Genomic DNA, 12,368 nt, shown 5'->3' with positions numbered 1-12,368 from the left:
AGGCCAGTCAAGTGCTTCCACACCGACAAACCATTTCTGTATGGACCTTGCTTTGTGGACTGGGGCATTGTCATGCTGAAACAGGAAAGGCCTTCCCCAAACTGTTGCCACAAAGTTGGAAGCACAGAATCATCTAGAATGTCTTGTATGCTGTAGGGTTAATATTTCCCTTCACTGGAACTAAGGGGCCTTACCCGAACCATGTAAAACAGCCCCAGACCATTATTCCTCCTCCACCAAACTTTACAGTTGGCACTATGCATTGGGTCAGGTAGCGTTCTCCTGGCTTCCGCCAAACCCAGATTCGTTCGTCAGACTGCCAGATTGTGAAGCATGAATCATCCCTCCAGAAATGCGTTCCCACTGCTCCTAGACGTTTCCACTTCACAATAACAGAACTTACAGTTCACCAGGGCAGCTGTAGCAGGGCAGAAATTTTTAAAACTGATTTGTTGGAAAGATGACAGTGCCACGTTGAAAGTCACTGAGCTCTTCAAAGAAAAATAATTCAGTAAGGCCATTCTACTGACAATGTTTGTCTATGGAGATTGCATGGCGGTGTGCTCGATTTTATACACCTGTCAGCAACATCCGAATCCACTCATTTGAAGGGTTGTCCACGTACTTTTATATATACAGTGTATCTCCAATTTGCATTGCAAAATAATAATTATAATATAATAATAATAATAATAATAATAATAATAATAATGCAAACAGATTGTTGATTCTCCCAAACGGGGGATACTGTTTACCCTTTCCACATGTGAAGACCATTATGGTCAGAGTTCTCCATTGTGGAGGCTACACTCTTACAAAAAACTGTTCCAAAAGGGTTATTTGGCTGTCGCCATAGGATAACCCTTTTGGGTTCTACATTTAACTCAAAAGGGTTCGACCTGGAACCAAAAGGGAGGGAGTGTGGAGAGAGATGGAATGCCACATAACATTCTAGCTGTGTCATCCACCAGAGCATACTGCATTAGCTGATGGTGCAGATGGACGGACTGTTGCCACAGTTACCCATAATTTCTGACTGAAAGTGTATTTTCGCACTCTCTCTCTGGGTGAGCTCAGCTAAGATAACACATTCAGACACTGCATTGTAGATTAGACACAGCTACAGACACAGAAACAGCTACAGACACAGACACAGCTACATACAGACACAGCATATATAGACACCGGCACAGCTACAGACATCGAACCAACGACAGACACAGCTACATACACAGACACAGCCACAAAGACAGACACAGCTACATAGACAGCCACAGACACCGACACAGCCACAGACAACGGCACAGCTACAGACACAGCTACAGACATCGGCCCAACGACAGACACAGCTACATACACAGACACAGCCACAAAGACAGACACAGCTACATAGACAGCCACAGACAAGGGCACAGCTACAGACACCACCGCAGCTACAGACACGGCTACGGCTACAGTCACATCTACAGACACCGCTACAGCTACAGACAAAGCCACAGACACAGCTACAGACACAGCTACATACACAGACACCACTACATACACAGCTACAGACACTGACACAGCTACATACACAGCTACAGCTGCAGACACAGCTGCATACACAGACACAGTCACAGACAAAGCTACAGACACAGCTACATACACAGATAGTTAGACACGCTACATACACAGCAACAGCTACAGACACAGCTACATACACAGACACCACTACAGACACTCCTCCCCCTCTCTCTGTCCTCTCGTAACTCTACCCCCCCCTCCTCCCCACTCTCTCTGTCCTCTCGTAACTCTTCCTCCCTCCTCTCTCTGTCCTCTCGTAACTCTACCTCCCCCCTCTCTCTGTCCTCTCGTAACTCTACCTCCCCCCTCTCTCTGTCCTCTCGTAACTCTTCCTCCCTCCTCTCTCTGTCCTCTCGTAACTCTACCTCCCCCCTCTCTCTGTCCTCTCGTAACTCTACCTCCCCCCTCCTCCCCACTCTCTCTGTCCTCTCGTAACTCTACCTCCCCACTCTCTCTGTCCTCTCGTAACTCTACCTCCCTCCTCTCTCTGTCCTCTCGTAACTCTTCCTCCCTCCTCTCTCTGTCCTCTCGTAACTCTACCTCCCCCCTCTCTCTGTCCTCTCGTAACTCTACCTCCCCCCTCTCTCTGTCCTCTCGTAACTCTACCTCCCCACTCTCTCTGTCCTCTCGTAACTCTACCTCCCCCCTCTCTCTGTCCTCTCGTAACTCTACCTCCCCACTCTCTCTGTCCTCTCGTAACTCTACCTCCCCCCTCTCTCTGTCCTCTCGTAACTCTTCCTCCCTCCTCTCTCTGTCCTCTCGTAACTCTACCTCCCCCCTCTCTCTGTCCTCTCGTAACTCTACCTCCCCCCTCCTCCCCACTCTCTCTGTCCTCTCGTAACTCTACCTCCCCCCTCCCTCTGTCCTCTCGTAACTCTACCTCCCCCCTCCTCCCCACTCTCTCTGTCCTCTCGTAACTCTACCTCCCTCCTCTCTCTGTCCTCTCGTAACTCTACCTCCCCCCTCTCTCTGTCCTCTCGTAACTCTTCCTCCCCACTTTCTCTGTCCAACCCACTGTCTCTTTTTTTAAATTTTCGCCTAAAATGACATACCCATATCTAACTGCCTGTAGCTCAGGACCTGAAGCAACGCTATGCATATTCTTGGTACTATTTGAAAGCAAACACTTTGAAGTTTGTGGAAATGTGAATGTAGGAGAATATAACACATTAGATCTGGTTGAAGAAAATACAAAGAAAAAACCAACCGGTCTTTTTCTACCACCATCTTTGAAATGCAAGAGAAAGGTCATAGTTAAAGCCATCACTCTGGTTGTAATTCCGATAGTGTCCACAAGATGGCAGCAGTGTATGTGCAAAGTTTCAGATGGATAACTTGAAAAATGTGTGAACAAGAATACTAAGTCCCCAGGTACATTTGGGCAAATCGTGAAGGGGACATTCGCATTCATATTCCCTTTTTCTGCAAGAATATCGTCAAATCTGTATACTTGGACTTTGATTTAGCTGTCCAAGTATTAGTAGCCATATTATAAGTTCAACATTTGCAAAACAAACCAGTTTTCATAATTTCATAACTCTGAATATTCTTATATGTTGTGTCCAAAAGGAAGAGGCATGCTGTCGCAAAAGGTTCGCACCTACATTTTGTGACTGAGGCGGGGTTTCGGCTATCTAGCTAGCTTTGTTTGACCCCGATTGGTGCTTATTTGACAAAAATACAGTCCTTCAAGTGATGGCCACCCGCGTCATCTACGTGCCATGAAGGCGTCGCTCTCTGACCAAATATGATGTCCTATAGGATATACTACACCCTTAATGAAATAGTGAAGTCTTGTTACCTTCTAGGATCTCTGAGGAATAGAGATGTGATTTGACTCGTTCAAACAACATTTAGGGTGCGATTTTTACAGATTCCTTACTTTGCAAATTGAACGAGTGGAAATACAAAATAGATTGTGCATGCTATATGGACCTTTTTAGGATATGAAAAATGATTTTATCTAACAAAATGACACTTCATGTTATCTCTGGGATCCTTTGGATGATAAATCAGTGCAATATTTCAGAATGTAAGTACACATTTCACCTTCAGAGAGGAATTTATCAAACCTATCGCGTTGAAAAAAGTGTTTTGTTGTTAGGAGCTCTCCTCAAACAATAACATGTCATTTTTTTTTCGCAGTAATAGCTACTGTAAATTGGACAGTGCAGTTATATTAACAAGAATTTAAGCTTTCAGCCGATATAAGACACTTCTATGTACCGACATTTGTTGTTTCTCTAAAATCTGTGATCTTGACAACGCGCTGCATGATTTACAACTGTCCTGTTGACGGGACACCTATCCCTAAGAAGTTGCCTCATCACCTGTCACTTTAATCATGTCCCAATATATTCCTGGATCCTATAGAAATGTTAGTGGTTTGTGCTAGGATGTGTTGTATTTATAATAATAATAACTTTATTTGTATAGTGCTTTTCAATACAACTAACAAATCATAAAAGACGGAATGGAAGGATCGTAGACACAGATAGCAGATATTATTCTCCCCTGAACTAGGTTTCTGTACAGTTTATTTAGTGCATTTTCTCACACACTCACTTGATGAATGTGATAAGGATGTGTAGGCACATTTAGTGAGCTAAAATCTGTCAGTGCTGTCCCTGCTGTCCCTCTCCATAACCCACAACTTACATGTTTGGTTGAGGTCCATCACTCTAACCACTGCTGCCCCCTCCGTCCCTCCCCCTTCTCTCCCCCTTCCTCCCTCCTGTCTCCCTCCCGCCTCTGTCATTCCATTTCTCCTCCCCGTCTCTCCTCCCTCCGTCTCAACCCTCCCTCCCTCCTTCTCCCCCTCCACCCCTCCCCTCCCTCCGTCTCAACCCTCCCTCCCTCCGTCTCGACCCTCCCTCCCTCCCTCCGTCTCAACCCTCCCTCCTTCTGCCCCTCCATCCCTCCCCCTCCCTCCTTCTCCCCCTCCCTTCGTCTCAACCCTCCCTCCCCCCTCCCTCCCTCTCCCAGGTGAGGCTGTTCCAGTGGAGGAGCAGCTGAGCAGTAAGGAGAAGAAAGACAGTAGTGGTGACGCCACGGCCACACCCATGATCAACACCATAGCCCCGCACCGTGTCCCGCTATTGGACGAGGAGAAGACCCGATATGAGGGGCTCATCACCAACATATACCAGCAGCTGGATGACAAGGTGGGTAGGAAGGGATGGAGCTTCCCTTTCCGAATGTTCCCAGTTTCATTCCAAGAGCACATATAGCAGGATGATTCCCTGGGGGATGAAGGTTCATGGTCATGGATGACTGGAAAGGGGCTGTGTCTGTGGTTGAAGTTTTATAGATATAATTAACCACAGTTAATGTATTTAATCATATGCAAATACTATACAATAGCATACATGCATAATTCTGTGGAATTATATTAAATCTGTTTTAATCACCCAACTATTAATTTTAATGAGGGATTATTAGGTTTGTTTGCCCTAGGTCATAATGGTGAAATGAAATGAAATGAAATGAAATGAACATATTGGTGTAAACACAAATCCCTCTCACAGTAACAGCCACAGCCCTGCATTAGCTAGCTGCCCCTCCAAAAAGTGGATTACAGAATCTTGGTAAAGCCAAACATGAATGCAACATTTTTGTATTGAAACATATTTTTCTTCTTCGCTCCTATCTCAGGATGATGAGATCAACCAACACAGCCAGTGGGCAGAGAAGTTCAAGGAGCAGATGATCGATCAAGATGAGGTGAACTTATCCAACCCTATACAACACATCTCCTTCATCTAGATGAGGTGAGCTTATCCAACCCTATACAACACATCTCCTTCATCTAGATGAGGTGAGCTTATCCAACCTTATACAACACATCTCCTTCATCTAGATGAGGTGAACTTATCCAACCCTATACAACACATCTCCTTCATCTAGATGAGGTGAGCTTATCCAACCCTATACAACACATCTCCTTCATCAAGATGAGGTGAACTTATCCAACCCTATACAACACATCTCCTTCATCTAGATGAGGTGAGCTTATCCAACCTTATACAACACATCTCCTTCATCTAGATGAGGTGAGCTTATCCAACCCTATACAACACATCTCCTTCATCTAGATGAGGTGAGCTTATCCAACCTTATACAACACATCTCCTTCATCTAGATGAGGTGAGCTTATCCAACCCTATACAACACATATCCTTCATCTAGATGAGGTGAGCTTATCCAACCCTATACAACACATATCCTTCATCTAGATGAGGTGAGCTTATCCAACCCTATACAACACATCTGCTTCATCTAGATGAGGTGGGCTTATCCAACCCTATACAACACATATTCTTCATCTAGATGAGGTGGGCTTATCCAACCCTATACAACACATCTCCTTCATCTAGATGAGGTGAGCTTATCCAACCCTATACAACACATCTCCTTCATCTAGATGAGGTGGGCTTATCCAACCCTATACAACACATCTCCTTCATCTAGATGAGGTGAGCTTATCCAACCCTATACAACACATCTCCTTCATCTAGATGAGGTGAGCTTATCCAACCCTATACAACACATCTCCTTCATCTAGATGAGGTGAGCTTATCCAACCCTATACAACACATCTCCTTCATCTAGATGAGGTGAGCTTATCCAACCCTATACAACACATCTCCTTCATCTAGATGAGGTGAGCTTATCCAACCCTATACAACACATCTGCTTCATCTAGATGAGGTGGGCTTATCCAACCCTATACAACACATCTCCTTCATCTAGATTAGGTGGGCTTATCCAACCCTATACCACACATCTCCTTCATCTAGATGAGGTTAGCTTATCCAACCCTATACAACACATCTCCTTCATCTAGATAAGGTGAGCTTATCCAACCCTATACAACACATCTCCTTCATCTAGATGAGGTGAGCTTATCCAACCCTACACAACACATCTCCTTCATCTAGATGAGGTGAGCTTATCCAACCCTATACAACACATTTCCTTCATCTAGATGAGGTGAGCTTATCCAACCCTATAAAACACATCTCCTTCATCTACATGGTATAAATTGATGAGATTCAAGGTTTTCATTACATTTAATTCGTGCATTGAGCAAAGGCATACAGTGCATTCGGAAAGTATTGAGACCCCTTGAATTATTTCCACATTTTGTTACTTTACAGCCTTATTCTAAAACAATCCTCATCAATCTACACACAATACACCATAATGACAAAGTCGAAAACAGGTTTTCAGAAGTAAAAAATACAGAAGTATTCAGACCCTTTAATATGAGACTCGAAATTGAGCTCAGGTGCATCCTGTTTCCATTGATCATCCTTGAGATGTTTCTATAACTTGTTTGGAGTCCACCTGTGGTGTGATTGGTGGTGTGATTGGAAATTATTTGGAAAGGCACACAGCTGTCCCACAGTTGACGGTGCATGTCAGAGCAAAAACCAAGCCATGAGGTCGAAGGAATTGTCTGTAGAGCTCTGAGACAGGATTGTGTCGTGGCACAGATCTGGGGGAGGGTACCAAAAAATGTCTGCAGCATTGAAGGTCCCCAAGAATACCGTGGCCTCCATCATTCTTAAATGGAAGAAGTTTGAGCTGGCCGACCAGCCAAACTGAGCAATCGGGGGAGATGACCAAGGGAGGTGACCAAGAACCCGATGGTCACTCTGACAGAGCTCCAGAGTTCATCTGTGGAGATGGGAGAATCTTCCAGAAGAACAACCATCTCTGCAGCACTCCACCAATAAGGCCTTTATGGTAGAGTGGCCAGATGGAAGCCACTCCTCAGTAAAAGGCACGTGACAGCCCTCTTGAAGTTTGCCAAAAGGCACCTAAAGGACTCTCAGACCATGAGAAACAAGATTCTCTGCTCTGATGAAAACAAGATTGAAGTATTTGGCCTGAATGCCAAGCTTTACGTCTGGAGGAAACATGGGACCATCTCTACGGCGAAGCATGGTGGTGGTAGCATCATGCTGTGTGGATGTTTTTCAGTGGCAGGGACGGGGAGGCTAGTCAGGATCGAGGGAAAGGTGAATGGAGCAAAGTACAGAGAGATGAAAACCTGCTGCAGAGCGCTCAGGACTTCAGACTGGGGTGAAGGTTCACCTTCCAACAGGACAACAACCCTAAGCCTACAGCCAAAACAATGCAGGAGTGGCTTCGGGACAAGTCTCTGAATGTCCTTGAATGGCCCAGGTAGAGACCGGACTTGGACCCGATCGAACATCTCTGGAGAGACCTGAAAATAGCCGTGCAGCGACACTCCCCATCCAACCTGACTGAGCTTGAGAGGATCTGCAGAGAAGAATGGGAGAAACTCCCCAAACACAGGTGTGCCAAGCTTGTAGTGTCATACCCAAGAAGACTCTAGGCTGTAATACCTGCCAAAGGTGCTTCAACAAAGGACTGAGTAAAGGGTCTGAATACTTATGAAAATGTGATATTTCAGTAGTTTCAATTAATACATTTGCAAAAAATCTAAAAACCAGTTTTCCTTTGTCATTATGGGGTATTTTGTGTAGATTGATGAGGGGGAAAATATATTTAATACATTTTAGAATAAGGTTGTAACTTAACAAAATGTGGTAAAACGTCAAGGGGTCTGAAAACCTTCCAAATGCACTGTCCATGTTTTTAGAGCGCAGAACCTTTTAGTTTGTGTTTATTGCCATCTAGTGGTCAGAATGTATCTGCATTAGATATACATCTGGTAGAGCTTTGTTTCTTCTGGCAAAGAGAAAGCTATGAACATGATGCAGTAGTAGAATTAGTCACTCAGTAAGCTGCCTACTCTGTGAGTGATATCAGATACAAGTGTTCTTTCCTTAATGGTTTTTTAAAGCAGTGCATACCTTTCCCAAATGACTGACGATTGGCTGAGAGAAATTGATGATAAAACGTTTTTTAGTGATTATTATTCCTAAATGTTTTTTAAAGCAGTGATTACTGTTCCTAAATGTTTTTTAAAGCAGTGATTACTGTTCCTAAATGTTTTTTAAAGCAGTGATTACTGTTCCTAAATGTTTTTAATTCAGTGATTACTATTCCTAAATGTTTTTTAAAGCAGTGATTACTATTCCTAAATGTTTTTTAAAGCAGTGATTACTATTCCTAAATGTTTTTAATTCAGTGATTACTATTCCTAAATGTTTTTTAAAGCAGTGATTACTATTCCTAAATGTTTTTTAAAGCAGTGATTACTGTTCCTAAATGTTTTTTAAAGCAGTGATTACTGTTCCTAAATGTTTTTAATTCAGTGATTACTGTTCCTAAATGTTTTTTAAAGCAGTGATTACTATTCCTAAATGTTTTTTAAAGCAGTGATTACTGTTCCTAAATGTTTTTTAAAGCAGTGATTACTGTTCCTAAATGTTTTTTAAAGCAGTGATTACTGTTCCTAAATGTTTTTTAAAGCAGTGATTACTGTTCCTAAATGGTTTTTAAAGCAGTGATTACTATTCCTAAATGTTTTTTAAAGCAGTGATTACTGTTCCTAAATGTTTTTTAAAGCAGTGATTACTATTCCTAAATGTTTTTTAAAGCAGTGATTACTGTTCCTAAATGTTTTTAATTCAGTGATTACTGTTCCTAAATGTTTTTTAAAGCAGTGATTACTATTCCTAAATGTTTTTTAAAGCAGTGATTACTGTTCCTAAATGTTTTTTAAAGCAGTGATTACTATTCCTAAATGTTTTTTAAAGCAGTGATTACTATTCCTAAATGTTTTTTAAAGCAGTGATTACTATTCCTAAATGGTTTTTAAAGCAGTGATTACTATTCCTAAATGTTTTTTAAAGCAGTGATTACTATTCCTAAATGGTTTTTAAAGCAGTGATTACTATTCCTAAATGTTTTTTAAAGCAGTGATTACTATTCCTAAATGGTTTTTAAAGCAGTGATTACTATTCCTAAATGTTTTTTAAAGCAGTGATTACTATTCCTAAATGGTTTTTAAAGCAGTGATTACTATTCCTAAATGTTTTTTAAAGCAGTGATTACCTTTCCTTAATGTTTTTAATGCAGTGATTACCTTTCCTTAATGTTTTTAATTCAGTGATTACCTTTCCTTAATGTTTTTAATGCAGTGATTACTATTGTCATGTATTGTCATGTTGTGTCTTGTTCCTGTTCTTTCTCTTCACCCTGTCTCCCTCTGCTGGTCGTATTGCGTTGCCTTTTCTTCCCCTCCTTCCCCCAGCTGTTCCTTGTCTTCTCTAACTACCTCGTTCACCCTTTTCCCACCTGTTCCCTTTTTCCCTCTGATTAGGTCTCTATATCTCTCTCTGTTCCTGCTTCTGTCTTTGTCAGATTCTCGTTTGAGTTTCTCATGCCAGAACCAAACTATCGTCTTGTTTGCTTCAACCTTGTCCTGTCCTGTCGGAATCTGCCTGTTCATCTGAGGCTACGTGTGATCAGGTACCTCTGTCCTCTACAACCCAGCTAATCGCCTCTGCTGCTAGAAGGGGACTCTAACCCAGCTATTCTCCTCTGCTGCTAGAAGGGGAACTCTTCTGGGATATTCAGAAGGACTTTATGTTTCATTTGTCGCCCTCTCTGCGGGTTGTTTATTTTTGCCATCATATCCATTTGAAGAGGATCTATGTCTTACCTGTGTTTCGACATTAAAGAACTCTGTTTTTGTTAAACCGCTTTTGGGTCCTCAATCACGTGCATAACAACTATTCCTTAATGTTTTTAAAGCAGTGATTACTATTCCTAAATGTTTTTAATGCAGTGATTACCTTTCCTTAATGTTTTTAAAGCAGTGATTACCTGATAAGCAGCAGGTATAGAAAGTGATTTGAATGAGAACATTTCCATGGTAACACATCCATTACTCTCATTTGGCAAATAGTCAAGGTATTGAAATGGACCAGGGCACGATCTAACTGCTGAGAGAAACAATAGCTTTTCAGCATCTTGTCCTCCTGTAAAGTGCTTTCTTTTTGAGATGTGGATTTCTAAAACCTGTTCTTGTGCCAGAGACTATAAGATGCTGGTATTCTGGTGTTATGTTGGGGAGTCTAAGCACATTGCTGGGAGATTAGTGTTTGTTTTATTTAAGCAGAATGTGTCTGTGCATGTGTTCGCCTGTGTGTGTTCGCCTGTGTGTGTTCGCCTGTGTGTGTTCGCCTGTGTGTGTTCGCCTGTGTGTGTTCGCCTGTGTGTGTTCGCCTGTGTGTGTTCGCCTGTGTGTGTTCACCGGTATGTATTCACCTGTATCTATTCGTGTGTGTGTGTTATTTACTCATCTCACCTTCCTGTAAGGAAGCCAGAATCTGGATGTACAGGAAGGTTTGGAAGTCGCTTTGGACAGGTGAGGAGGGCGCAGTGAGGAGGACATACGACAAGTTATGTGTAGGAGTAAAGATTGCTGTTGTGTACAGCTGAGAGGATTTGGGGAAAGGGTAGGGCTGGGGTCATAATCTAAGTACTCTGTAGGTCCACTCATCTGTCCACTTCTAAATCCGTCAATGTTGTCTGTGTCTCAGACCACTGGCAGGGTTAGAGGGAGCTGACCAGTTTACAGGAGCTCAGTAGTCATCATAAGAAGAGAGCAGCAGAGATCCTCAGTCTACTGCTCCGAGACCTCAGTGAGATAGGAGGCATCATCGGCACCAGTGACCTCAAGGCTGTAAGGACACACAATTAAACAATTAGAATCATACACACATATACACTGTTATTTAGACAGACATAAACTGTTTGTAACAGGTAATCATACACGCACACACACACACACACACACACAGTCCTGATCTCTCTGCTCTCTGATGAATGAGGTCATCGAGGAAGAGTTCACCATGGCTCGTCTCTACATCAGTAAGATGAAGTCAGAGGTCAAGTCTCTGGTGAACCGCAGCTGGAGAGCTCCCTGGCCGACAGCTCCCGCAGGATGCAGGCCAATGAGAAGGAGCTGGCCTCCTGTCAGTTACTCATTGCCCAGGTAACCAGGAAGTGGATTTAACATCCATTTCGATATCTTGAAAAAAGAGTATGGAATATTTTCCTTTATTCAGTAGACTATTGTGTTCATGCAGCTTGGTTGGAAAGTGAGACAGTGTCAGCATTATTTTCCTCAGCTGTTAACTCTGTCTCTGCCTGATGGGGTACTCCATGCAGTGCCAGGCTAAGATCACGTCTCTGACAGACTCCATGCAGAACGTAGAGCAGAGGAAGAGACCGTTAGAGGAGACCTAGGACTCCCTCGTGGAGGAGGTTCAGGCTCCACACACACAGGCTGAGAAACGCAGAGACCCCCAAACACAAACAAGCCTGTCATCAATCAATACGTCACTTGAAACAATGTCGCTTGCTTTGTCTCCACAGACAAAATGAAGGAGGTGCATGTGATGGATAAACAGAAGGAGCACCTGACCAAACTGCAGGATGCAATGGAGATGAAGGTAAAGATCTCTCCCTCTCTCCCCTCCTCCCTCTCTCTCATCCTCCCTCTCTCCCCTCCTCCCTCTCTCTCATCCTCCCTCTCTCCCCTCCTCTCTCTCTCTTCCTCCCTCGCTCCCCTCCTCCCTCTCTCCCCTCCTCCCTCTCGCTCATCCTCCCTCTCTCCCCTCCTCCCATCCCTCCCCATTTATCCCCCTTTCTTTTTTTCCCCCCACTCTTCAAATTCCTGTGAAAGGTAAATCAATTAAACTTGACCCTTGACCCTGTGTTCCCTTCTGCACCCTATAGAAGACCCTAGAGGAACAGATGGAGAACCATAGAGAGGTCCATCAGAAGCAGCTGTCCCGTCTGAGAGATGAGATCGACCACAAGCAGAGGGTCTTGGAGGAGCTCAAGGAGTGAGA

The 12,368-nt window shown here is 43.4% G+C and overlaps 1 pseudogene; it reads left to right on the top strand.

Annotated features, from left to right (window-relative positions):
• The window catches only part of LOC110502149, a 45,642-nt pseudogene that overhangs the window by 30,209 nt on the left and 3,065 nt on the right, over window positions 1–12,368 (top strand).

This window comes from Oncorhynchus mykiss, chromosome 22 (genome assembly GCF_013265735.2).
Source record: "Oncorhynchus mykiss isolate Arlee chromosome 22, USDA_OmykA_1.1, whole genome shotgun sequence".
NCBI lineage: Eukaryota > Metazoa > Chordata > Actinopteri > Salmoniformes > Salmonidae > Oncorhynchus > Oncorhynchus mykiss.
The sequence above is the reverse complement of the archived record's forward strand: the minus strand, read 5'-3'. Positions and strand labels throughout refer to the sequence as shown.